Below are 27,164 nucleotides of genomic sequence, written 5' to 3' on the forward strand. Positions count from 1 at the left end.
TATGTGTGCCTGTGTATGCACATAAACGGGAATTTTACAAAAGCGTTCTTGGGCTGGGGAGATGGCTTAGTGTGTGAAAGAATTTACTTTATAAGCATGAGGAGCTGACTTTGAATCCAGCAACCAAAGCCGTAGGCACATCTCCAACCTAAGAACTGTTGGGGCTTGAAATGAGAAATTCTTGGGCTTCCTGGCTACTAGATTCTGGCTCAATAAGAGACCCTATGTCAAGTGAATAAGGAACAGACTGATGGGGCAGGACATCTGACATTCTCCCCGGCTCCCCCTGTATACGCATGGGTACATATACTAGCACATATATGTGTACATATGACATACATTTAATACAACACATGTATACAAACACACACACACACACACACACACACACACACACACACACACACACACAGGTCTCTAAAGTCAAATGTTGGTAAAATTCTTAGAGAGCCTCCTTCTGGGTTTCCATGGAAACAGCAGAGGCCAGCTCTGAAACAAATGGCAGGAAACTGAAGAAAAGGGCAGACCGACTCATTAAGTAGCATTTTATAATCTGGCCATTCTAGTACATCTGTGAGGACAAGCAGGCTAAGGACTGATCAAAACAATCACAATTACTTTACATTTTTAGTAAAAGGAGGAGGGTGGCCACTCTGGTTTTGTTTTATATGGCTTTTGCACACAATAGCGGTTGCTCCTATGATTTTTCCCTTTGATTTCTTACTTTGCTCTGGTCTGTGTACCAACCAGTTCTTGTTAAATATTTATGGATAAGATTAAAGACTTTATAAAACTTAGCAGCTGGCAGCTGTCCTCGCCTAAAGGATAAAGCAGAGAGTTTTCATTTTAATTGGATAACCGTGTGACCGAAATATCCAACCTCAAGGGAAACACAAGAATTAAAATATGTAAAGTAATTTTAAATAGAGAAAGTGGCCTTTTATGTCTTGTTGACTTGATTTCCTTTGGTGGTTTCGTGTGAAGGTGAAATGACGTGAAATGACGGCGCTGTGTTCTACAGCTTCTATCGCCTGAATGCCTCCTTATAGCGTGGCCGCGGAGAGCACACTGCGCAGGCGCCCATCGTGTTGCGCTCTGCATCCCATTTCACTTCTAGGAAGCTTCATCACAGCAAACTCAGGACCAAGTACACTCAAATGTGTAGGAAGTAAGGATGTGATCAAATCTTGCTATCAGCACCGAATAGAATAAAAAAGTTGGAAAAAGTTTTCTTTTTGTCTCATCTTTTCCCCTATGCATGTCCTTCTTTGCCTCTTCTCTTCTCCTTTCCTCCTCACTCTCTTTACCTCCATCCCTCCTTCATGCTTCCCTCCCTCCATTCCATTCCGTGTTGATTTGACTGAGCGTGGTCCCTGTAGGCTCATATACTTGAAAGCTTGTTCCAAAGTTGGATTTTTTTTTCTGGGAAGAATAGAAGGTGTGGACTCATTGGAGGAGGTGTATCACTGGGGTTGAGCTTAGAGGTTTAAAAAGTCCATGTTATTCCCAGTTACTGCCTCTCCCTCTGTCTGTGGCTATTGTCTTAACATGTTAGCTGTCGGCTCCTACTCCAGTGCCATGCCTGACTGCCTGCTGCCAAGCTCCCATCATGATGGTCATGGACTCATACTCTGGAAATGTAAGCAAGCATCCAATTAAAAATGTTTTTTTTAAATAAATTTCTTTGTCACAGCGATAGAAAGTAACTTGCTGAGGTTTGGTCTTTTGCTGTGTGCAATGTTAAATACTGGACCCCAAGTCTTGGTTGCCGCCAGGAATGAAAGAATGTGCACTAAGACCCCAAGTGACATAGACCTAAGTGACACTATGTAATTGTCACCTTGTCTCCCAAGATATTCATGGTTGCTGAATAATAATGCTTACAGCTAATAACTGGGCAGAAGTGAAATGGGCAGAGATTTTTGATTCCTGGGCTTGGGGTCAGAGGCAGAGATCACAAGGCGGGTGGGGGGAGAGGAAGGAGAGGGAGAGGAGGAGGAGGAGGAGGAGAAAGGAGAAGAAGGAGAAAGAGGAGGAAAGGAGAAAAGGAGGAAGGGAGGAAAGGAGGAAGGGAGGAAGGGAGGAAAGGAGAAAAGGAGGAAAGAAAGAAAGACGGAAAGGAAGAAGGAAGGAAGAAGGAAGGAAGAAGGAAGGAAAGAAGGAAGGAAAGAAGGAAGAAGGAAGGAAGAAAGAAGGAAGAAGGAAGGAAGGAGGAAGGAAGGAAGGAGGAAGGAAGAAGGAGGGAAGGAAGAAGGAAGGAAGGAAGAAGGAAGGAAGGAAGAAGGAGGGAAGGAAGGAAGAAGGAAGGAAGGAAGAAGGGAGGAAGGAAGAAGGAAGGAAGAAGGAAGAAGGAAGGAAAGAAGAAGGAAGAAAGAAGAAAGGAGGAAGGAGGACGGAAGAGAAAGCAGAAGAAGGAAGAGGAAGCAGAAAGAAGAAGAGAGGAGACATCCCAAAAGCTGACCAATTGGGATTAAGAGCAGCCCAGTTGGAACATATCAAGTTATAATTTGGGGTTATTGATTGGGAAATAAATTCTAATAGCATTGGGAATAAATATCCACCAAGCTCTAATGTGTAAGACTTATTTTAAATATAAAAATTATGTGTCTTTATCTGATAACTAAATGATCAAAGGTTGGGTAGAAACCCCTGCCTGAGATTAAATAATTTCTACAATAGTAACCAAGTAACTTCTTTCCCTCACTCTCTTATGATAAGTGAACTTTCCTTTTGTTAGGTGCATTCCCCACCAGGGCTAGACAAGATAAATCCTGAGATTCTGTTAAAGCCCATGACTAGGTCAGGGCCAGCAAACAAGACACCACATCCAATAAATACCTATTCTGTGTAACTATGAGAACCCAGATTGCATTCTGCAAGCTTTTAAATGTGTGTTAGGGGTTCTCTCAAGACAGTATTGTCTGACATGTGCATTGTACAAGAGCCAGATGCCAGTATGTTACATTGCAGCACAGGCTGCCCCTTTGTTTAGATCTTATTTTAAATGGTTTTCATACTATGATGACTAAGTTGAGTACCTTTGACAGATTGTGCTCATAAATACTGTGACAGCTACTATATGGTACTTCACAGAAGATTGCCAATCTCTAAACAATCAAAATTTGACTGAAAGGAGCCCATAAGCATAATTTTTATTGTTCACCAGAATGGCCCCCTTTTTAATAACTCTGTATTTGGACAAAGTGCTTATTAAATCTTGAACTATTATTTGTTTATTGATGTCTGTATGTATCTGTGTACATACATTTGTGTGTGTGTGTGTGGGTGTGTGTGTGTGTGTGTGTGTGTATGTGTGTGTGAGTGCACAAGAACATGTGCATATTTGTGTATGTGTTTGTGGAGGCCAGAGGTCAATCTTGGGTATCATTCCTCAGCTGCCCCCCCCCCCACTTCATTTTGGGATAGGGTCTCTCACTGGACCAAAACTTACTGATTTGACTAGATTGTCAGGCCAGCGAGGCTCAGGAATTCACTTGTTTCTGTTTCCCCAGAGCTGGGATCACAGATTTGTGTCATCACATGGGTTCTGGGGATAAAACTCAGATCTTTGTGCTTTTAAAGCAAGAACTACGTCACCTCCTCAGTCCCAATTTTTGCATTATTATTTAAAAAATGTGATCCCCTGCTCCCCCAAGTATACAAGACAGCTGCTTGGCCACTTTCTCTGGGTAATTTTTCTTCTCTTAGCTTAACATGCCTTGTTATCTACAGTTCTGGAGGAATGTGGTAGGTGGAGTAAATGGGTAGATCAAAGATTCCAGGTTTATTTCCTCTTCTTGAATTGGGCTATGATTTGAATGTATCGCTACAGTCTATGGTCTGGAAACTTAATTAGTCCTTAGAGCAAAGATGCTGAAGAGTGTGACACCTGAATGACAATTTACCCCTGAAAAGACCTCAGTGGCTTAGTTCTCTTAGCTCAGGACTGAGGCTATTGCCATGGGTACAGGTTCCTCTTCTTCTCTCTTCTGCACCCTCTGTTACCTCTTTCCTTCCATTTACAGGGTGATGATCAAGGAGGCCTTCACCGAAGACAGACCCTTGACTTCGGGCGGTCCATTCACCAAATCTATAATAGTAAATCTCTATTTTTTTTAAAAATAAAACTGCACCATCTCAGGCATTGTTTAAATAGCACAAAACAGACAGACATGTTGAGATGAGCTCTCAAATATTTATAGATCTCCAAACCAGGTATTGGGGGAAACTCTTGACTGTCTTGACATGCAAACAAAATTATTGGCAAAACAGTGGAAGAACTAAGAATTATTGATCCCTCTGTTGTTAGTCCCATGAAAATTTATATATTCCTTTTGAAAACTAGAGATTTTATATTTATATAAAATCTATATAGGTATAGATATAGATGATATAGATATAGATATAGATATAGATATACATTCATGCAGGTGCATGTGTAACGTGTGAACATGTATGAAGGGATCAGAGGTCAATCCTGGGTGTCATTCCTCAAGAATCAGCTTCCTTGTTGTTTAACACAGGGTTTCTCACTGGTACCTTGGATTCTCTAAGCAGGATAGGCTGGCTGGCCAGTGAGCTCCAGAGATCCATGTGCCTACCCACATCTGGGATTAGAAGCATGTACTATCATATCCAGATTTTTTGCATGGGCTCTTAAGTTCTTATGCTTGCTCCTCAAGCATTTCACTGGCTGACCAAAGCTCCCATTTTAACAAAGACAATTTAATAGTCACAAGGAAAACTCTCTTTTCCAAGTAAGAAAGTCATCCTTCCGAATTTCTTAGCAAGGTCCAAAAAGGCCTGCCAGGCCGCTTGGCTGTGTTCCTCAGAGCACAGCCTGGAAGGTGTTTGCTCCACTTCTTCTGAGATCTGTTTTCAGACCTGGAGGTCTCCTCTATGAGTTTCCATGTGTTTTTTAACCTGCTATTGCTTCTCCCCAAGCACACCCTCTCCTGTCACTGTGTTGTCAGTGTCCAGATATCTGCAAGGCTCTTGTGTTGCAGAGAGGAGTCTGGAGTCCTTAACATCCTTCTTGGCCAACCAGATTTAGGATCCACCCCCTCCCCACATTATATCCGCTTCCAGGCCCCAGTGTTCCCTTGGTGTCTACATCAGTCTCTATTCTTCCATGGAGTCTTGTGGATTGTGCTCTTCTTCTTGTTTCTTCCCCTCTCCCTCTCCCCCTTTCTCCATTTTCCATGTATTCATGAGAGTGTGTAGGTCAGTCTGTATGCATGTATGTGGCCGTCCAGAGGGCATCCTCAGGTGTCACTGTTTCAGTGCCTGTCCACCTTCATTTCTGTGACTATCTCTCAGTGGCCTCACATGCGTAGGCTCCTTTGCCTAGCTAGCAGCACAAGGACCCACCTGTCTGTCTCCTAGAACTAGATTGAAAATGCTTGCTATCACACCAGGCCTTTTTATTCTTTACATAATTTCTAGGACTAGATTCAGTTCCTCTTGTTTGCAGGTACCTTCTTGTTTGAATCATCTCCACAGCCATGCTTCATGGTTCCTGAGATCAAGGATGGAGTCTCAGACCTTTATACTCTTAAGCACTACGTGTGGCTCCCTGTGAACACAAGGAGCTTTAGTTGAAAAAGGAGTATCTGGAAGGTAATTTTGTTCTAGCGATTCATCTCATAACCTACTCTGATAGTTAATCTTGCTTGTCAACTTGATTGGATCTGGAACTACCTCAGGGTCTATCACTGCGGAAGTAATAAGAGAGAAGACCCTTCCTTAGTGTGTGTGACACATCCCTGTGTATGGCTTACTAATTAAAGAGGTCCCAGGCAAATGCAATGCTGTGTTGCCTCCCTGCCTTCCCATCTTGCTGTGAGTACATGTAGCCTGTTGTTGCAGCTGCCTCCACTGCCATCCATCCCTGATATTCAAACTTAGCTTTTTAGGCCTTACAGCAGGACTAGTGGTTCTCCAGGGTTTCCAGTATCTAAGTGACATTCTTGACATATCCACTCTTGTGGACCGAGCCTCTACCGGGCTCTCAGTCTCTTCTCTTTGCAGGCAGTCATTGTTGAACTACCCAGCCTTTACTGTGAAGCCACTACAACTATTCCCTTGTTTTTATATATACATATACTATTTCATATAAAACATCAGTATAATACAATTAATAAGTATATTATTTATTGCATATTAAATGTAAATATATTAATATTACCAAGTCTGTTCCTCTAGAGAACCATGACTAATGGGGATATTTTCTAAGTGCCAAATCTGGTACAGCCTGCAAAATTAAGGTGAGTGAATGCTCAGACACTTTTGTTTGTCTTAGCAGAAAGGGACAAGTTTGAGCTCACATATGTGAGCTACTCATAGTAATTTTAAAGGAGTGTTTTAGTTTACTGGGGGGACAATTTCTCTGTGTTCCCTGGGTGGATCTTCTTATACACTCTATCCCTCAGAGCTCTAAGCCTTCTTTCAGGAGGTACTATACCAGTGATTCTCAAACTTCCGGTGCTGCGACCCTTCAGTACAGCTCCTTATGTTGTGGTGATGTCCAGCCGTAAGATTATTTCACTGGTACTTCATAACTACAATTTCGATACCGTTATAACTTGTAATGGAAATATCAGATATATAGGATATCTCATACATGATGCTCAAAGAAGTTGTGACCTACAGGTTGAATCAGGGCATTAGAATATTATTGCTTTATTTGCATTGTTCCAGTGAGATAACTTCAAAATTGGCTGTGACTGGACTGCAGTTTATATAGCCCCAGCCTCCCAAACTGTCTTTCCTGATGTCCAGGGAGGCTGAGGACATGGGTTTCTGCAGTGAGGTACATGTACTTGATAGATTTGTATTTCAACTTCCAGTTCTTCCATGTATAAGACAAGCAATGCCATACATGAACTTAAGTGTCCTGGAGCCCACTTTCTTCATTTGGAAGACAAGAGTAAGTTACTCAGAGATCTTGAGTATTATTAGATAGTGCTCTTGTGTTGTTTCTACTGTTGTGATAAAAGCAACACAGGAGAAGAAAGTATTTATTTGGCTTATAAGTGTATCATTTTGGAGACGTCAAACAGTAACTTGAGGACCTTGAAATTATCAAATACCCAGCCAAGAACAGAGGCATTAAACACATGGTTGCTTGATTGCTTGTTTGATAGCACTCAGCTAGCTTTCTTCACTCTTAATCACTCCAAGGCCCAGATTGTGAAACACTAGCATCCACAATAATGGTGGGTCTCCCCCATCAACACACTCACAGACTGACCTCTCTAGATAGTTCCCCAGTAGAAATTCTCTTCCCAGGTGATTTTAGGCTATGGAAAATTGATAGTTAAAAATCAGCATATGGTTTTATATTCATGGAAAAACACATCCACATGCATACTCAAGTATGTATACATGCACGTACATTAACTGTGATTGAAATCATTATGGAATCTAGAAAACAAGAAAGCTATTCGAAGTTGTTGTAGTTGTTATTTTGTGTGTTTGTGTCTAACTATGTAGCTCAGGCTGGTTTTAACTTAAAATCTTTCCACATTGGCAAGTTTTCAATCAATTAAATTTATTTTTTGACATTTCCCCATATGTATAAAATTTATCTGAGTTGCTTTCACTTCTTTCCCCTGTCGACTCTTTCTTCTACAAACCACCAGTCACTGACACAGCAATGCTGGGTGGATAAATCATATGGTAATGAACCTATTGAGAAGCAACCTTCGATGCCTGCACATGTACAATGTGGGTCAAGGTTGGACTAGGATATTTCATCTGAGCTGGAGGTATAGACTAATGACTCAAACTCTGTTGAGTGTTAGCTAGGTGACAGACACTGTCCCAAGTACTTTAGAGGAATTATCTCATTGGATTCTTGCAACCTTGTCTAATTTTGGGATATGTAAATAGGTATAAAAAAGTTGCATGACCTGTCAAGATAACAAAACTAGCAGAGAAAAGAACCTGAAAGCCCTTTGACACTGAGTCCTACTGAGACCAAGTTAAATGCTGGATGATTTTTTGTTGTTGTTGTTTCCAAGAATTCTTTCCAAAAAAAAAAAAAAAAAAAGAAGTCCAGGTTTTAATTATTTATTTTGACTTAGGCATTATGCTTTAGATGCTCACCTTTCTTTTGTTTATTTGCATGTGGTATACAAATACATTGATGAAGGTATGCATACATATGTATGCAAGCATATGTAGTGGCTATATGCCACAAGGGGGTGTCTTCTTTGATCACTCTTCCATGTTCCTTGTGAGACAAGATTTTTTTCCACTGAAACTAAAGCTCATTGATTTGCTAGCCAATTCAAGTCACAGATGTCCCTGACTTGACTTCCCCACCACTGAAATTACGGATATACACTGCCATGTATGGCTTTCATGTGTGTGCTGATGAGTTGAACTCAGGTCCTCAAGCTTGTTTGGGAGATACTGAACCAACTGACCCATGTTCCCAGCTTCAGCTTAATTTTCTTAGGGAGACCCAATCCAATTCAAGAAAAGATTATAATTAAAGTTATTTAAACACTAACTCAAGAGCTGTATAATTGTCCCTCGGGATTAGAACCCAGTCTCACTTTGAATTGGATGAACCTTTATTTGCTAGTGGAAGGTAAAGGAGGAGGTGGGAGGTTCAAAGTGAGAGGCAGATGAGCTGTGAAAAGAAGTAAATTTTCTGTGATGTCTAATCCACTAATTATGTCAAACAAAGTTGGCTTATGTTTGTAATTCCATTTTTAGGTATTTGCATTGAGAAAATGCTGTTGGTGAAGTTGTGAACAGGAGGAAAGAGGGGCACATTGCAAACTATGACTACTGTGAGGCCTCTGAGGGGTAGTTTCATTTGTATGGGATGGATGATCATGGTGTAGCACTTGGACTGCTCAGGTCAGTCAGGGCAGCAGTGGTAGTAATAACAAACATGGAAGCTGAAGATATTAGGGACACCACTGTGGCAAGATGTTTGATACGGTGTCATAACAACTACTCCGTGTTTGCCAACAGGATCAGGAGCTCTCTTCCACTGAGTTCATAGGACGCTGACCTTCAGATTTGCTCTAGTAATAGAAGTGTCAGGAAAGGAGTAAAGTCATTCCACTCTGTCAATATGCACACATTTTGTTTATCTATCCATCTGCTGATAGACATTTAGAATGACTGTGCTCTTTTGCTCTTATGAGAGATGCTATGTAAATGTTTGTGTACAAGTCTTTGTGTCTTGTGTGAAATCATTCCTGGGAAGACATGAACAAGCATTTACTTACCCCAAATAGGGCATTTGACCTTGACAACAGGCCACAGAAATTGTTGCCCCAAAGTTCCACTTGGTGAACCAATGAGATTTTTGCATTACTTACAGGAAAACAGGTGGAGAGTTACCTACAGGGGATTGGGTGACTCAAAGGTTGATATAAGGCATCTCTCTTCACCTTGCCTTTGAGACAGGGTTTTTCACTGATCCTGGAGTTGTCAGTTATACTGGATGGCTAGCAAGCCCCCAGGATCTTCTACTGCCTCTTCCCCAATGCTGGGATTACAGGCATGAACCATACATTCTGGGGCTTGGACTCAGGTCCTTATGCTTGAGTGGGGAGCATTTTCCCAACTGCACTGGATCCTAGTCCCTTAGCTCCATGCTTCCAGATGGGACTAATTCTAGGATAAACTGAAGCTACCTCCATTGTTCTATGTCCCTGCACTTCTTTATTAAGGATATGTTTCCCACCTCTGGGACATGAATCCTGATCTTAGGCCCCAGCAAAGCAAAGTGCCCACACTCAAGACTTCCCTCTGCTTTCAGTTAGAAAGCAGTCCTCTTTAAGATTTCTACACTCTCCCTGCTGAAATGAATCATGTTAATAATTAATTATAAATAAATTCACTGAGTCTATTTGTAGGCTAATGTGTTGCTCTTTCCCAATCATAGAAGCCTTACGTTCACTAAGCATTTATTTTATTTTGGGGACTTGCTTAAGTAGCAACACTAACAGGAAAATGCCAGTGTGAGTCTATGAGTGTGTCTGGTATTATCTGCAAGGAAGAGTGGGAAGGGACCCTTAGGGGGCCCTCAGCATCTGCTGTGTGTTAATTGCCATCTGCCACCTCACGTTGGAGAGCAGTCTCTAATGTGTGGAATTAAGAGGATGCAGAATTATCCCAACTATAGAAGTGGGGTTGTTAGGAGATGATGAGGGTGCATAAAGTTGTCTGAGAGGTGTAGCCATATAAAAAGAGGGAGGGCTTATTTGGCTTATAGATGCTGCAGTGGCTTGGTACTCTTTCCGAGTGAAGGTTATCCACAGAGGCATCTCTTAGCCAGAACAAACCAATCAGAACTCCATTCTTCACAACTTACCCAGTCTGTGATGTTTTCTTATATACATCAGAAAATAGACTAACAAATACAACATCTTTTGAATCCCCTTTTTTCTTACCATCCTTACCTACTGGGAAGCCAATTTCTTCCTCGTTGATATCTCCAGTTAACACATATCACGTCTTTCCCTGGGGAGACGCGAACAAACACCTGCTCCCCCACATAAGGCACTGATGGCAGACCAAAGAAATGAGTCCACACAAGGCTAGCTTAGTGAACCAATGAGTTTTCTTGAGTTATTTACACAAGTATAGTAAAATTTTTTCAAAACATTATTTTTATATTTATTTATTTTTTTACAGAAGCCTGGGTGATTCAAAGACACAGTAGCAAAAACCCATGTAGCCTGGAAGATGATTCAGGAAAGTCAAGGCCCCGGAGCTCCTTCCATGACTTGCAGGTAGCTCAGCATGTTTAGGAATCTCTTCTCTCCAGCAGTCATTACTGTTTATATAACTATAGGGCAGGGGTCTATTTACTTTTACTAAGTTTTAGAAGCTTCCTGAGACTTTAAGTTGTTTTTATTTCCTAAGTCTCAACAGAATATTTCAATTTGAAAAAATATCTACACAACAATACAACTGACTAGTATCTCTTTATCACATTGACCACACTGCATTCTGACTATTTGGCTCCCTGGCTGTCTTCTCCTACTGGCTACAAGTGTATAGATTCTTATTCATCTCTAAATCTTCAATGCCAATCAGAGTGTTGTATCACTAAGAGGAACACAAATAACATATTTGATGAAAGCATTAAACCTAGCTAGCTCTTCTATCCCATTTCTTCTCATAAGAGGCAGATCTGTGAATAACATTTGTCAAATTTAAGGTGTGACACAATGTCTAGATTATTAATCATTTGGGTTTGTTTGCAATATTCAAAAATTAAAAAAAAACTTCAGCTGAGAAAAAGCAAGCAGTGAGGGCAGGGATAAGAACTACAAAATGGTCAGTATTTGGGAGAGGATAGATTTGGGGGTGAGGTCAAGACATACTTGAGATAAACTTGTGGGATTCAAGGGCAAAGAAGACTGGCTACTTTTCCCTGGTAGGTCTTCTAGCAGGAGGCAAAATCCATAGGGCAGGGATCATAGATGCTCAATAGGGAATATTACCTGGAGATGTAGGGAGTCCCAGGGAACTAGGCATGCCTGCAGGCAATAGATATTTTCTAAATATACACAAGGTATCCAAGAAGTAGGATAAGGCATGGCAGCACATCTGAGCTTGTAGATTGAAGACCGATCAATTGGAATCAACATCGTTCTTTCTTTCTTTTATTATTTTTATGCTTTATTTATTTCTTCTGTTATGCGTATGGATGTTTTCCTGAATGTGTTTCTATGTTCACCATATGCATGCTTGTGCCTGCAGAGGCTAGAAGAGAGTGCCAGATCTCCTGGAACTGGACTTATAGAAAGTTGTAGGCAGGTTCTGGTAACCAAACCTGGATCCTCTTTAAGGTTCTCTAGCCTAACTGGTAAGCCATCTCTCCTGAAAGAGGAAAAACTCAACAATAGACTTGTTCGTCTAATTTTGTAGCATGAGGAGTCAAAATTGTAAAACTGGATTATATTTAAAAATACTTCAAATTACATTTGAGTACACAGATCGACTTCAGGCTAGAATATTATGCTTGTCAAAAGTGAAAACACAGGGTGGGGTGATGGCTCCATCAGCCAAGTGCTTGCTGCCCAAATATGAGGACCTAAGACTGCATCTCCTATACTCACCTAAAGAGTTGGACATGGTAGCGTGCATCTGTAATCTGGTCTTGTGGAGGCAGGAGGATTCCTGGAGCTTGATAGGAGTCAGCTGATCAGATTAGTGTATGCTATAAGATCCCATCTTAAGGTATAAGGTGGAGCTCTGGTGCCTTCAGGCTGCTTGGCATTAGGCATAGCTGTTCCGAGGGAGCCAAGGCAATGGCTAGAGACCTTGGCACCAGTGATGCCTACATTTACATTGGCTTCAAACTCACCTGGACTCACTAATATCCTTTGACCTCAACCTCCTTAGTGCTGAGATTTTGGCTGGGTGCATATGCTCAACTTCTGAACACACTGGAGACAAAGCCATGCCCTCCCTCCCATTAATCTCACTTTTTTTTTCTTTTATTGAACTTTTAATTTCCTATCCCATTCCCCCCTCCCTTGCTTCTATGAGGGTGTTACCCAACCCACCTACTCCCTCCCATTTCTCCACCCTGGCATTCCCCTACATTGGGGCATCAAGCCTTAACAGGAAGAAGGACCTCTCCTCCCATTGATGCCCAACAAGGCCATTCTCTGCTACATATGCGGCTGGAGCCATAGGTCGCTCCATGTGTACTCTTTGGATGGTGGTTTAGTTCCTGGGAGCTCTGGTTGGATGATATAGTTGTTCTTATGGGGTGTAAACCCCTTTAGCTCCTTCAGTACTTTCTCTAACTCCTCCATTGGGGTCCTATGCACACACTTCTACCATCCAGTGACAACCCAGACCTCTGTTGTGTTCTTTTCTGTTATTGAGCATTATGTTTCATTCTGATTTCCTTCTCTTAGCAATACAATGTTTTGTTTGTTTGTTTGTTTTAAGAGGTGGAGAGCAACTAAGGAAGACACACTCTCTGCTCTCCACATAGACACCGAAGGGATACTGGCCAGCCTGAGTGGCAGGCATGGCTCTGGCAGGGCTGCCCTTCTCCCCTATTCCCTCTGCTCTGCTTTACATTCCTAAAGCTAGTCACCAAGTTCTGTCACCTTACTTGGCCAACCTCCTGTGGCTGACTGCCAAGGTCCAGCTATCACAGTATTGAAGTCCAGCAATCAAAACTCCCTTTGGTTCACTTAATTAACATGCCCAATTAAAATTAAACACCTCCTTCTAAAAGGGTGTTTTCCCTTTTAGCTTTATAAACCACTATTTGCCTATGAGCCATGTCTGTCTCCCCTCTATCCAGAGATAGTCCTTTGTGCCACTCTGGGACAAATACCCTTCCTGCCACTCCCTTGTGTCCCTGTCCTCTATGTCCTGTCTTTGTCTCTTATTCCCTGCCCTCTGTTCCTCTGGGGCAAATAAATCTCCTTTGTACTGAGAACTTGGTCTTGGGCATCCTGAGATGATACCTATTCCTTACAGACATGCATTCCTCCCCTTAGCACTGGGAAACCCATCAAATGAAACTAGAATCAGCACTAAGAAAGGTGTCAGAAACTTAGGCAAATGGCAGGGATCTAGTGCACTCCAGGACCCAGGAGAGTCAGAGTCTACCTTGGTATTCCCTGTGGTGTATACTGAAAGCCAGTAAAGGCACTGAAACTGAGTGTGGTAGATGAGTTTGCCACCTGAGGTTTTCCAACCTCCAAACACATCTCCTAGCATGTTATATGCACAACAGCATAGACACAGACATTTTCAAGAACAGCCATCACACCAACAAAAGGCCTAAGCTGGTGCTGCCTTGGTAGGGATATTGAAATTACTGTTGCTGTAAAAACAAAAAATGGTGTGAAGCACTCACTTGCTTCGAGTCACACAGGCAGCTGGAAAACTTTGCTTGATAAATCTAATCATTAACTCTCCCCTGGGTACTCTTGGGCAGATTCAAGACTGTTTGGAGAAATGAATGCCAACATATACAGATAAACTCCTGGATACAGGCATAAACACAGAGAAAGTAATAGTCATGTGCAGACTTATATAGATGCTGCCAATAACAGAGTCCTCTCTCATCTATTACTTATTATATCTATCCATCTGTCTGTATCTGTCTGTCTGTCTCTATAGTATATTTAATCTATATCTATCTATCTATCTATCTATCTATCTATCTATCTATCTATCTATCTATCTATCATCTATTTATCTATCATCTATCTATCTATCTATCTATCTATTTATCTATCTATATCATCTATCATCCATCTCTATCATCTCTCTCTCCCTCTCTATCTCCCAATCATCAGTATACTATTTATTTGTTATTTATATCTACCTATCATCTATTCTTGTGTATATTTGTGATGCTCTGAGGACAGCACCCAGGACCCGACTAGCCCAGTGCTTATCGAGTTGTGCTTTCACAAGGACGGTGATGCTCTATTATCTACATAAAGAGAACTGAAGAAGAGGGTGGTTTAACAATGTGGGCATAATGTCTAGGAAGAGGTCATATTTCTATACAAGTGTGCTTAACAACACCTGCTCTTCCTTCCACAGACACTTATGGGGTGGATATATTCATGTGTCTATTGCCACTAGAACTTGTTCAGCTCTGTTGTGTGTGTGTGTGTGTGTGTGTGTGTGTGTGAGTGTGTGAGTATGTGAGTGCGCTTGTGTGCATGCGCATCCTGAGGTCAGTGTTAACTGTCTTCTTCAGTTGCTTCTGCACCTTATATTTTAGAGTAACAGTCTGTGACACTGAACCTGGAGTTTACCCATCCAAACACACTAGCTGACCAGTAAGCCCTAGAATCCTCTTGTTTCTGCTTCTTGCAGTGCTGAAGTTATGGGTTCATACTGCAACCACTTGTATGTATGCATGTATGTATTGTGTATATAGTATGTATATATGTATGTATGTATGTATTTCTTGTATCATGAACACCTGGGAGCCAAGCTCAGATCTTCATGCTTTCACTGCAAATGCCACATTGACTAAGTCATCTCCTCAGTCCCTTTCAAGTCATTAGCTTCATTATTAGAAAGAACTATAGGGTCAGTTCTTAACATGATTTTTCTGAACCAGAGAGGCAACTGACCAGCAGAGAGCCTTGTGCACATGTATGTACAAACTGGGCACATCCCTGCTTTCATATGCAGGTGTTCCCCTGTTTTAGAGAGAATGAAGTTGTTCTGTCTGTTATCCTGACATCAAAGATGTGGAAGCAGCTACTTAGGAAAAAAAGTGACCTTCTCGAGGATCTCTTAGCTAGGTGTTGAAGGACCCTGGTGTTTGTTTCTGCCTGGGAGAGGTAACTTCTCTCAGTGGCCTAGCCTGGGGCTTCCTGGAGGAGTGGGCAGAAAACTGCAACTCAATAACTCTTCCCCAGTCAGCTCTAAATCTGGGATGTTGGCAGCAGCATGACTTCTAAGAGTTCCAGAACCCTGCCTTAAAGTGAGGGCATAGATGTATTTACCTAAGCCAAATTGAAATGGATTTTGGATTATCTCTCATTGTCTAGGAGGGTCCCCCTGTGTCACTTTCTTTGACCTCTCCCACTCTCTCAAAAGCCAAAGTCACCTCTGTGTGTGAGGATGCTTTTAAAGCCTTCCCTCCTTGACCAAACAAATTCATAATACACTGCACCAAACACCCATTTCTCTTGCCCTTTGTCTGGCCCCCAAGGTACAAGCAAGTTACCCTGCCATCAAAGGATGAAATCTATAGGCATTCATTATATGTTTTTATTTTGTAAAAATGGAAGAATTAAAGACATTACAAATTATACCTATTTACCTATGTCCAGATGATGATGCTGATTGTGAGTTTTGTTTTTTGAGACATAATCTCACCATGTTGTATTGTGGTATCTTGTTACCATTTCGTAACTACTTCACATTCCTTAATATCCAAATACACATAAAATGCAACATTGAAAGACAATAATTTATTATGTATGAGTTTAATGTAATATTTAGCATAAATGTGTTTATATTTTGTTTATATTAAAGTTTAAAATTACACATTACCTCCTCCATTGTTGGTGGAATTGCAAGCTGGAACAACCACTCTGGAAATCAGTCTGGAGGTTCCTCAGAAAATTGGACATAGTACTACCCGAGGACCCAACTATACCACTCCTGGGCATATACCCAAAAGAAGCTCCAACATATAACAAGAAAACACACTCCACTATGTTTATAGCAGTCTTATTTATAATAGTCAGAAGTTGGAAAGAACCCAGGTGTTCTTCAACAGAGGAATGGATACGGATAGTGTGGTACATTTACACAATGGAGAACTACTCAGCTATTAAAACAATGACTTCATGAAATTTTTAGGCAAATGGATAGAACTAGAAAATATCATCCTGAGTGAGGTAACCCAGTCACAAAAATGCACTCATGGTATGTGCTCACTGATAAGTAGATAATAGCCCAAAAGCTCAGATTGCCCAAGATACAATTCACAGACCATATAAAGCTCAAGCAGAAGCAAGACAAAAGGGTAGATGTTTCCAGTCCTTCTCAGATGGGGAAATAAAAATATTCTCAGGAAGAAATAAGGAGACAAAGTTTTAAGCAGAGACTGAAGCAAATGCCATCCAGATTCTGCCTCACTTGGAGATCCAGCCCATACACAGCCACCAACCCAAGCAATACTGCTGATGTCAAGAAATACATGCTGACAGGAGCCTGATATAGCTGTCTCCTGAGATGCTCTGCCAGATCATGACAAATATATAGGCGAATGCTCACAGCCAACCACTGAACTGAGAAAGGGGTCCCCAATGGAGAAAGGACTGAAGGAGCTGAAGAAGTTTGCAACCCATAAGAACAGCAATCACATCCAACAAGAGCTCTCAGAGATTAAACCACTATCAAAAGAGTACATGTGGACCCATGGCTCTAGCTGTACATGTAGCAGAGGACGACCTTGTTGGGCATCAATGGGAAGAGAAGTCCTTGGTCCTGCCAAAGCTCGATGCCCCATTATAGGGGAATGTCAGGGCTGGGAGGCAGGAGGTGGTGGTGGGGGACACCTTCATAGTAGCAGGGGGAGATGGGATGGGATAGGGGATTTATGGAGGGGAAACCTGGAAAAGGGATAACATTTGAAATGTAAATAAAATATATCCAAAAATAAATGAAAATAAATAGGTTAAAAATTAAAAAATAAAGATGTATGCATGAAATAACAGTTAATAAAAAATGAGGCCCATGAATTTGAAGGGGAGCAGGGGAGAATACATGCAGGGGTTTGAAGGGGGAAAGAATAGGGGGAGGAGAATGTTTAATTATATTACAAAAAATACCTTAAAAATAAAGAGTGGTGATCAAAGACATGTCCTAGTGGTTCCAAGCACTGGTTGATTTTTTAGAAATAAATAAACGTTACAGTTAACTTAATCAAAATTAAATGTTTATATAAATTTAAACCAACATTTCTATACTTGCAATATAAAAACACAATGCACACATATATTACAATTTGTGCCATATATAATGTGTACTCTTATTATCATGGTATAACTTTCCTTTGCTTTAATCTCATTGAATTAGGTTTGCTTAATGCTATGACAGAATATTGGATGAGAAGCAACTCAAGGAAGAAGGTTTGGCTTTGGCTCACAGTTTGAGGGTACTATTTGTAATTGGGGAAGACATAGTAGCAGAACCATGAGGCAGCTGTCACAGGTGACCACAGTAGGACACAGAGGGGAATGCTGGTGGTCATTTTATTTTCCTTTCCATTGAGTCCAGGACCCCCGCATCATTGAATGGTGCTATCTACAGTAAAGGAGGGCCTTCCCATCTAACCTAACCTAATCTACACAATCCCTCACCCTCACCCTCAGACTTGCCCGCAGGTCAATCTGATCTGGCTGATCTCTCAATGAGAATTCTTTCTCAGGTAACTCTGATCTGTCTTAAATGGGCAGTTAACGCTAAGACATGTCTCTTCAGTGATCCTAGATCCTGTCCATTTGACAGTCAACATTAACAGTCACAGTCACATCTTTTTTGTTCAGGTTTCTATTCACTCTGGTGCCTGGCGAATCTCTTCATTCATTTGAATTGCTCTGGGGTCTTCCATTGCAGGTATATAGCATCAGTTTATGACTCTCTGTGGCTTGCATAGGATAGATGTTAGAGAGTTCTCATAACTGCTGACAGAGCCGCCACATTTCTTCCTATGGAAGCCTCTCATGGTCACGTATGAAAGATTTTGGGATAGACACCTAGAGGTGGATATTTCTCTTCTAACCAAGGGCTGTCAAACGTTTCTCCAAGAGGCTCTGCTTGAATGCCCTGCAGACTGGCAGAGAGTGCAGCTTCTGTATTTCTGTGTCCCCGCTGGCACTGAATCTTGTCTATCTTTAAGTTCATTGCCAGCTGGGTGGATGTGAAATGTCATTGCACTGGTGGCTTGTCTTTCTTCCTGACTATTCATAAAGTCAACAATCTTTCATGTTTATTGGCCCTCTGGGTTTCCTTCTCTATGTGATGCATTTTTCTAACTTTTGTCTATGTTTCTTTTCCTTGGGTTATTTATCCTTTCCATATTAATTTGTGGTAGATTTTTACTACTTTGTTTTTAAGAACTCACAATGCCCCCCTGGTGTTACTTGTCTTTGAGATGGTTCATAATGCTTTACTTTGTAGATTTAAAAGACTTTTTTGAAAATGTCATATATGTATGCAATGAAATATGATGATGCACACTCTCCAATTCCTACCCCTCACTGCCCCTGGTCACCTTCTCACAAGTGTGAATCTCATTTCTTATGTGCCTGCTGCCCATAGAGGCCAAAAGAAGGTGGGAGATTCCCCAGAGGTGGATTCATAGGTGAACATCAGTGAACCATTCAGTGTGGGTACAGGAACTGAACTTGTATCCTCTGGAAGAGCAACAAGTGTACTTAATTGCTGATCTCTCCTTCTTCCACTTGTAAAATGACTTACCAAGTCCACTTAATTCTGCCATTTGTATGTGAGTATGTGGCTATATACTGGACACTGTACAATCTACTAGTAGCAAGCTACTAGCAATCTTTTAATTAATTAATTAATTAATGTATGTTTACATGCATGTGTGTTGTGACTCATGAATAGAGGTCAGAGGACAACCTGTGAAACTTGGTTCTTCCCTTCCAGTGCGTTGGTCCCAGGGATTGAACTCAGGCTAGGTGACATTTCCTACTGTGTTCTCTCCCTAGCCCTGTAGTTGGATTTCTGTGGTATCCTTATGTTATTTGCACTGTGTATTCTACTGAAGGAGTCTTCTACCTGCACATGCACAGGAGCCACATACATGAGCCACATACAGGAACCACATACATATGCTCCCCCACATCCCCAAGAACCATTCACTGTCATTCTGTTCTCAATGAACACAGGCTCTCTCTCTCTCTCTCTCTCTCTCTCTCTCTCTCTCTCTCTCTCTCTCTCTGTCTCATGTGTGTGTCAGAATCTGATGCAGGATCTATTTAAGAAGAAGAAGTTGCTTCCACCCTTATAAGAAATTTAGCATAGGGAATTGGGAGCCATTACAATTCTGGGAAGGGCGAGAGAACTGGTCATCAGGAAGGGTCCCTATAACAAGGTAGACACGAAAGCTTGATGCCAGCATTGGTACAGCCATAGCAAGGGACGGGAATTTCAAGAAGTACCAACCTCAGACCATATCACCTAACTGCTGTGACACAGCTGTCCTAAACCAGTAGTTCTCAGCCTTCCTAAAGATGCAACCCCCCAATACAGTTCCTCATGTTGTGGTGACCCCAACCATAAAATCATTTTGATTCTACTTCATAGCTGTACTTTTGCTACTGTGATGAATCATAATGTAAATACCTGATATGCAAGGTTCATGGTGTACAGGTTGAAAACTACTGTTCTAATCTTATATGTCAAGGGCTCTGTATACAATGAAAATCTCCTTAGCTGTCCATCTTTCTAATATCACACAAATTTCTAGCACAAATCACACACACACACACACACACACACACATACTCACACACATACACACATTTGTGTTTGGGTTGGGTGGTACAGATCTGTATGAGGACAGTCTTATACCTTCTGTTTTAGGTCAGATCACTCACTGGCATGGAATATCCCCATATAGACTAAGCTAGCAAGCTAATGAGCTTCCAGGGCCCTCCCTGTCTTGGCCTCACATCTCTAGGTGAGAACAACCAAGGCATTATTGGCATGTACTTGATGTTTTTATGTGGGCTGTAGGGATTTGAACTCAGGTGTTTATGCTTCTACGGTAAACAGTTCACCATCTGAGCCATCTTTCTAGCTTTGGAAATTTTCTTTAACTTATTAAGGTAGGACTTCGAGAGCAGAAGCGTGAAAAATGGATGTCTGTATTCTGGAGAAGGCAAAGGAAGCAGACTGATATGATTTGGAAATGCAAGCTTTGTGGATTTCACAACCCTTCCATTGTTCCAACTGGAAACTAGGTATGGGTTTCTCTGAGAAAAAGCTTTCAGTTAGACAGCAAGAGAACTGTCTTCACAGAACAAACAAGGAAGACTGAAAACTAGGATCTATAAATAAGAAATTAAAGCACTAAATATATGCATGCTCTTGAGAAATAACAAGCATGAGCATTCTACCCCCATCCCAGCTTTAATGCTAGCACTATACTTCAGCAGGTCCTCATGATATAATTACTTGATAAGTAAGGAATACCTGTGCATGTGAGGTACCAAGTGACATCCCTGGCCTTTGCCCACTGGATAGTAGGAGCATTCCTTCATCCTCCAAAAATGTTGTAAAAACCAGCATTGCCAGATAAGGTGTAGATGTGATCAGTCATGCATGAGAATAATTGATGTAGTCAATACACATGGATAATATTTCTTTATGTATAAGAATATTTTAATAGATATTTTTGGGTGCATTGATCTGTCTTCTAATTGTGTTCTGTGGGTCATGGTTCTGAGATAAGACCTCCTCGGGGTCTTACAACAATATGACATAAAGAGATATGTACCTATTTCATGTATCTACAAAAATCTAGGATTTATACGTTAGCAATTTAATCATATAGCATTTGATTCTCAGAGTCTGTCTTAGTCTACTTAATATGATGATTTCCTGTTAGTCATCTATATTATATATTCAAAATATATGACATAAACAGACATGTACCTATAATATGTATCTACAAAATCTAGGATCTATAAATAAGAAATTAAAGCAGACACCATTTGTCTTTCGGAGTCTCTCTTAGTCCACTTAGTATGGTGATTTCCCATTGTGTCTATTTCCCTGGTAACAGCATAATTTCATCCTTTTTGTAACTGGATAAAATTCTATTGTGTACATCTGCCACATTAAAAAATCTATTCTTGTGTTGATAGTCACCTAGGGTGGTTCCATCATGTAGCTACTGTCAATAGTGCAGCAATAAACATCGACGTTCAGGCATTTCTGTGCTATGTTGATTGAGTCTTGCAGATATATTTTCTTTCCATTCCCTGTTTCTCTGATAAAATAACCAGACAAGAGTGACATAAAGGAGACAGGGCTATTTGGCTCATGGTTCCAGGTTACAGTCCATCATTGAACGGAAGCCAAACCAGGAACTTAGAGAAACTGGCCACACCACATCCACAGTCAGAAGCAGAAAGCAATGCATGAGTACTTACAGATTCAAGCTGCCTTCTCCATTTTTAGAGTTTAGGATTCCCTGTCTAGGGAATGGGCCACTCACAGTAGCTGGATCCTCCTACTTCAATGACTATAATTAGAATAATCTCCCAGAAACACCCAAGGACTACCTGATCTAGACAGTTTCTCATTAAGACTTTCCCCAGGTCATTCTCCATTGTGTCAGGTCAACACTAACCATCATAAAGAATACACTCGGCAGATTAAATACACAAGCCCTTTGCCACCTGAACCAGCAGAGATCCAGGGACACAGGCCTGGTGAGATTGTGCTGTGAGTAACCAAAGCACAGAGAGGGCTTGGCAGTGCTTGTGGTAAATGGTCCCCCTCTGGCCCACAGTAAGGGCTAGGCCTCTGGCAGAGGGACTCAGGATCCACCAAAGAAAGGCACTGCTTAAAGATCAGCTCCACAGGCCCTCTTACACCTGGACACAGACATAATTCTACCTCTAACCGCAAAATAGCAGGATACAGCAATCACTATTAATATCTGTTAACATAAATGGACTCATTTCCTCAATAAAGAGACATAGACTATGAGACTAGATATATAAACAGAATCCAGCATTTTGCTGCATACAGGAAACTCACCTCAGAGACAAAGACAGACACTATCTCAGAGTAAAAGTTGGGGGAAAAACCTTCCAAGCAAATGGCCCCAAGAAACAAGCTGGAGTAGCCATTCTAATATTGAATGAAGTAGATTTTCAACCAAAAGTTATCAAAAAAGATAAGGAAGGACACTTTGTACTCATTACAGGGAAAATTTATCAGGAGGAATTCTCAATCCTTAACATATATGCTCCAAATACAAGAGCACCCATATTCATAAAAGAAACCCTATTAAAGCTCAAAACATATATTGCACCCCACACAATAATAACGGGAGACTTCAACACCCCACTCTCATCAATAGACAGATCATGGAAGCAGAAACTGAATAAGGACACAGTGAAACTAGCAGAGGTTATGAACCAATTAGAATTAACAGACATCTACAGAACATTTCATCCTAAAACAAAAGAATATATTTTTTTCTCAGTACCTCACGGCCCCTTTTCCAAAACTGACCATACAGTTGGTCACAAAACAAGCCTCAATAGATATAAGAAGATTGATATACTCCAATGCAGCCTATCAGATCACCATGGATTAAGGGTGGTCTTTAATAATAACAAAGACAACAGAAAGTCCACATACACATGGAAGCTGAACAATGCTCAAGCATGGTCAAAGAAGAAATAAAGAAAGTAGGGATTTTCTAGAATTCAGTGAAAATGAAAACATGACATACCCAAACCTATGGGATGCAATGAAAGCAGTACTGAGAGGAAAACTCATAGCTATGAGTGCCTTCACAAAGAAACTGGAGAGAGCACACACTAGCAACCTGACAGCACAGTTGAAAGCTCTAAAACAAAAAGAAGCAGATACAAACAAGAGAAGTAAATGGCAGGAAATAATCAAACTCAGAGCAGAAATTAACCATGTAGAAACAAAAAGATCCATTCAAAGAATCAACAAAACAAGAGCTGGTTCTTTGAGGAAATTAACAAAATTGATAAACCCTAAGCCAGACTAAGTAGAGGGCAAAGAGAGAGTATCTAAATTAACAAAATCAGAAATGAAAGTGGAGACATAACAACTGGAACTGAGGAAATTCAAGAAACAATCAGATTTTAGTATAAAAGACTATACTCAACAAAACTGGATACATTCCTAGAGAGATACCAGATAACAAAGTTGAACCAGGACCAGATATACCATCTAAATAATCCCATAACACCTAAAGAAATAGAAGCAGTCATCAAAAGCCTCCTAAAAAAAAGCCCAGGACTAGATGGGTCCAGTACAGAATTCTATCGGATATTTACTGATGACCTAATACCAATACTCTCCAAACTATTCCACAAAATAGAATCAGATGGAACACTACCCAACTCATTTTTTGATGACATAATAACGTTCATTTTTAAACCACACAAAGACCCCACAAGGAAGGAGAACTTCAGACCAATCTCACTTATGAACATTGATGCAAAAATACTCAACAAAATCCTTGCTAACCAAACCCAAGAACACATCAAAATGATCATTCACCATGAACAGGTAGGCTTCATCCCTGGGATAAAGAGATTGTTTAATGTACAGAAATCCATCAACTTAATCCACCATATAAACAAACTCAAAGAAAAAAACTACATGGTCATCTAACTAGATGCTGAGAAAGTATTTGACAAAATTAAATACACCTGCATGTTAAAAGTCTCGGAAAAAAACAGGACCCCAAGGCCCATACCTAAACATAATAAAACCAATATACAGTAAACCAATAGCCAACATCAAACTAAATGGTGGGCAACTTGAAGCAATCCCATTAAAATCAGGGACTAGACAAGGCTGCCTACTCTCCCCTACCTATTCAACATAGTACTGGAATCCTGACCAGAGCAATTACACAACAAAAGGAAATCAAAGGGATATAAAATTGGAAAGGAAGAAGTAAAAATATCACTATTAGCAGATGACATGATATTATACTTAAGTGACCCCAAAAATTTCACCAAAGAACTTTTACAGCTGATCAACAACTTCAGCAAAGTGACTGGATATAAAATTAACGTAAACAAATCAGTAGCCTTACTCTACTCAAAGGACAAACATGCTTAGAAAGAAATTAGGAAAAAGATACCCTTTATAATAGTCACAAAGAATATGAAATATCTTGTTGTGACTCTAACTAAGCAAGTGAAGGACCTGTATGGCAAGAACTTCAAATCTCTGAAGAAGGAAATTGAAGAAAATCTCAGAAGATAGAAAGACCTCCCATGCTCATGAACTGGAAGGATCAACATTATTAAAATGACCATCTTACCAAAAGCAATCTACAGATTCAATGCAATCTCCATCAAAATTCCAACTCAATTCTTCATAGAGTTTGAAAGAGCAATTTGCAAATCCATCTGGAATAACATATAAACCTAGAATATTGCAATCTATTCTCAACAATAAGAAAACATCTGCAGGAATCACCATCCCAGACTTCAAGCTTTATTACAAGGCAATTGTGTTAGAAACTGCATAGTACTGGTACACAGATAGGCAGGTAGATCACTGGAACAGAACAGATCAAACAATGAAGTCTCACAATATGGTCACTTTATTTTTGACAAAGGAGCTGAAAACATTCAATGTAAAAAGAACAGCCTCTTCAACAAATGGTGTTGGCTCAACTGGCAGTCAGCAAGCAGAAGAATGAAAATAGATCCTTTCTTATCTCCTTGTACAAAGCTTAAGTGCAAGTGGATCAACCAGGTACATTGAGACTATTAGAAGAGAAAGTGGGGAAAACCTTAGAACACATAGGCACAGGGGAAATTTTTCTGAACAGAACCCCAATGGCCTGTGCTCTAAGATCAAGAATCAATAAATGAGACTTAATGAGATTGCAAAGTTTCTGTAAGACTAAGGACACTGTCAAGAAAACAAAATAGCAGCCAACAGATTGGGAAGAGATCTTTACCAGTCCCACATCTGATAGAGATCTAATATCAAATATATACAAAGAACTCAAGAAGTTAGACTCCAGAGAATCGAACAATCCTATTAAAAATGGGGTACAGAGCTAAACAAAGAATTCTTAATTGAGGAATATTGAATGGCTGAGAAGCACCCAAGGAAGTGCTAAGGATGCTAAGCTCCTAAGGATGACATTCCTAGTTATCAGGGAAATGCAAATCAAAACAACCCTGAGATTCCACCTCACACCTGTCAGAATGGCTTGGATAAAATCTCATTGAGGGGTAATGGCTGAGCCAGGGGGAACGGATCACTTGGAAGCTTTGGTCAGAAGCAGGTTCCTGCCTGTGACATGGACAGATGTAGTGTGTCTCCAGGCCTGTTAAGACCACTGTTCCCTTTGGTCTGAAACAAGTCTTGGTGTCTGAGCAGATTCCTTCTCAGAACCTACAATCAGGTAGCAGTGGTCAGGTTCAGAGGGTCTTGTGTTTTTCCAACTCTCAGCATATCCCTCCACAAGCACAGAAATTCGTCACGCGTCAGAAGCCGGTGCTAAAGCAGTTGCCAGCTGCTAGTGTTCCTCAACCTGTGTCCCAGCTGAGTGACCCTCAGAAGAGTGAGCAACCACAGCCCGCAGCCTCAGGAAATAATTCTGAGAAGGAGCAGGCATCCATTCAGAAACCTGAAGACTGAAGAAAAAGGCAGTGGACTTAGGAAGATTTTTGACATTGGCCGCCAACTAGGAAAGGGGAAGTTTGTAAATGTCGATTTGGCAAGGCAGAAGCAAAGCAAGTTCATCCTGGCTCTAAAGGTGCTGTTTAAAATCCAGCTGGAGAAGGTGCGTGTAGAGCACCAGCTTCGGAGAGAAGTAGAGATCCAGTCTCACTTGAGGCACCCCAACATCCTCAGGCTGCATGGCTATTTCCACGACACCACCAGAGTTTATCTGATTCTAGAATATGTGCCCCTTGGAACAGTCTATAGAGAGCTTCAAAAACTCTCCAAGTTTGATGTGAAGAGAATGGCTACTTACTTCACTGAGCTGGCAAACGCTCTGTGTTACTGTCATTCAAAGAGAGTCATCCACAGAGACATTAAACCAGAGAATTGGTTGCTTGGGTCAAATGGGGAGTTGAAGATCGCAGACTCAGATAGTCTGTGCATGCTCCATCTTCCAGGAGAACCACACTGTGTGGCACCCTGGACTATCTGCCCCAGAGATGATTGAAGGTCGGATGTATGATGAGAAAGTGGACCTCTGGTGCCTAGGTGTTCTGTGCTATGAGTTTCTAGTGGGGATGCCTCCTTTCGAGGCACACACTTACCAGGAGACCTACAGAAGGATATCACAGGTTGAATTCACATTCCCTGACTTTGTGACGGAAGGAGCAAGGAACCTTATTTCAAGACTGTTAAAACACAAAGCAAGCCAAAGGCTAACACTAGCCAAAGTCCTTGATCACACTTGGATCAAAGCTAATTCCTCAAAATCTCCAACTGGCCACAGTGGCAAAGAACCAACTAGCAAATAATTTTAGGGAATCTGGAGCCGTGTGTGCTGTGCAACTGCGAGAAACACCCCATTGAGGCCACCTGGACCATCATCGCTGCCCTCAGGGGCCTTGCTGAGCAACGAGTTCTTGGCCTTGCAGCCTATTGCTCAGCCCCCAAGAACCATACTGCTTTTCCTGATTTAGTAATCTGGAGGGAAGGTTCCACTGCTGCTGTCCCCCAGCTGGTGCCCCAAGGTGTCCTTGTGGGGCTCTCACTGTGGGAAAGTTACCAGTGATCACTTCGTCATAGCTTTCAGGTGCCAGAGAGTGTGTGTAACTTACTAGGTCGCCAGGCCTGGGAAAACTGTTGGAATGAATATATCATCTTTTAACTGTCAAAATAAAGATTTGTATATATAAAGACTCAGATGGCAGCAGATGCTGGTGAGG

General features: G+C 41.1%; 1 pseudogene across 1 annotated transcript; it reads left to right on the forward strand.

The window, feature by feature from the left end:
- The first annotated feature begins 1,035 nt into the window (after positions 1 to 1,035).
- Positions 1,036 to 26,753, forward strand: LOC308421713 (aurora kinase A-like; annotated as a pseudogene). The gene is made up of 2 exons: positions 1,036 to 1,161; positions 25,588 to 26,753. The product of its transcript is annotated as an aurora kinase A-like (transcript).
- The last annotated feature ends 411 nt before the right edge of the window (positions 26,754 to 27,164 follow it).

The sequence above is a fragment of the Micromys minutus genome (assembly GCF_963924665.1).
Source record: "Micromys minutus genome assembly, chromosome: 6".
NCBI lineage: Eukaryota > Metazoa > Chordata > Mammalia > Rodentia > Muridae > Micromys > Micromys minutus.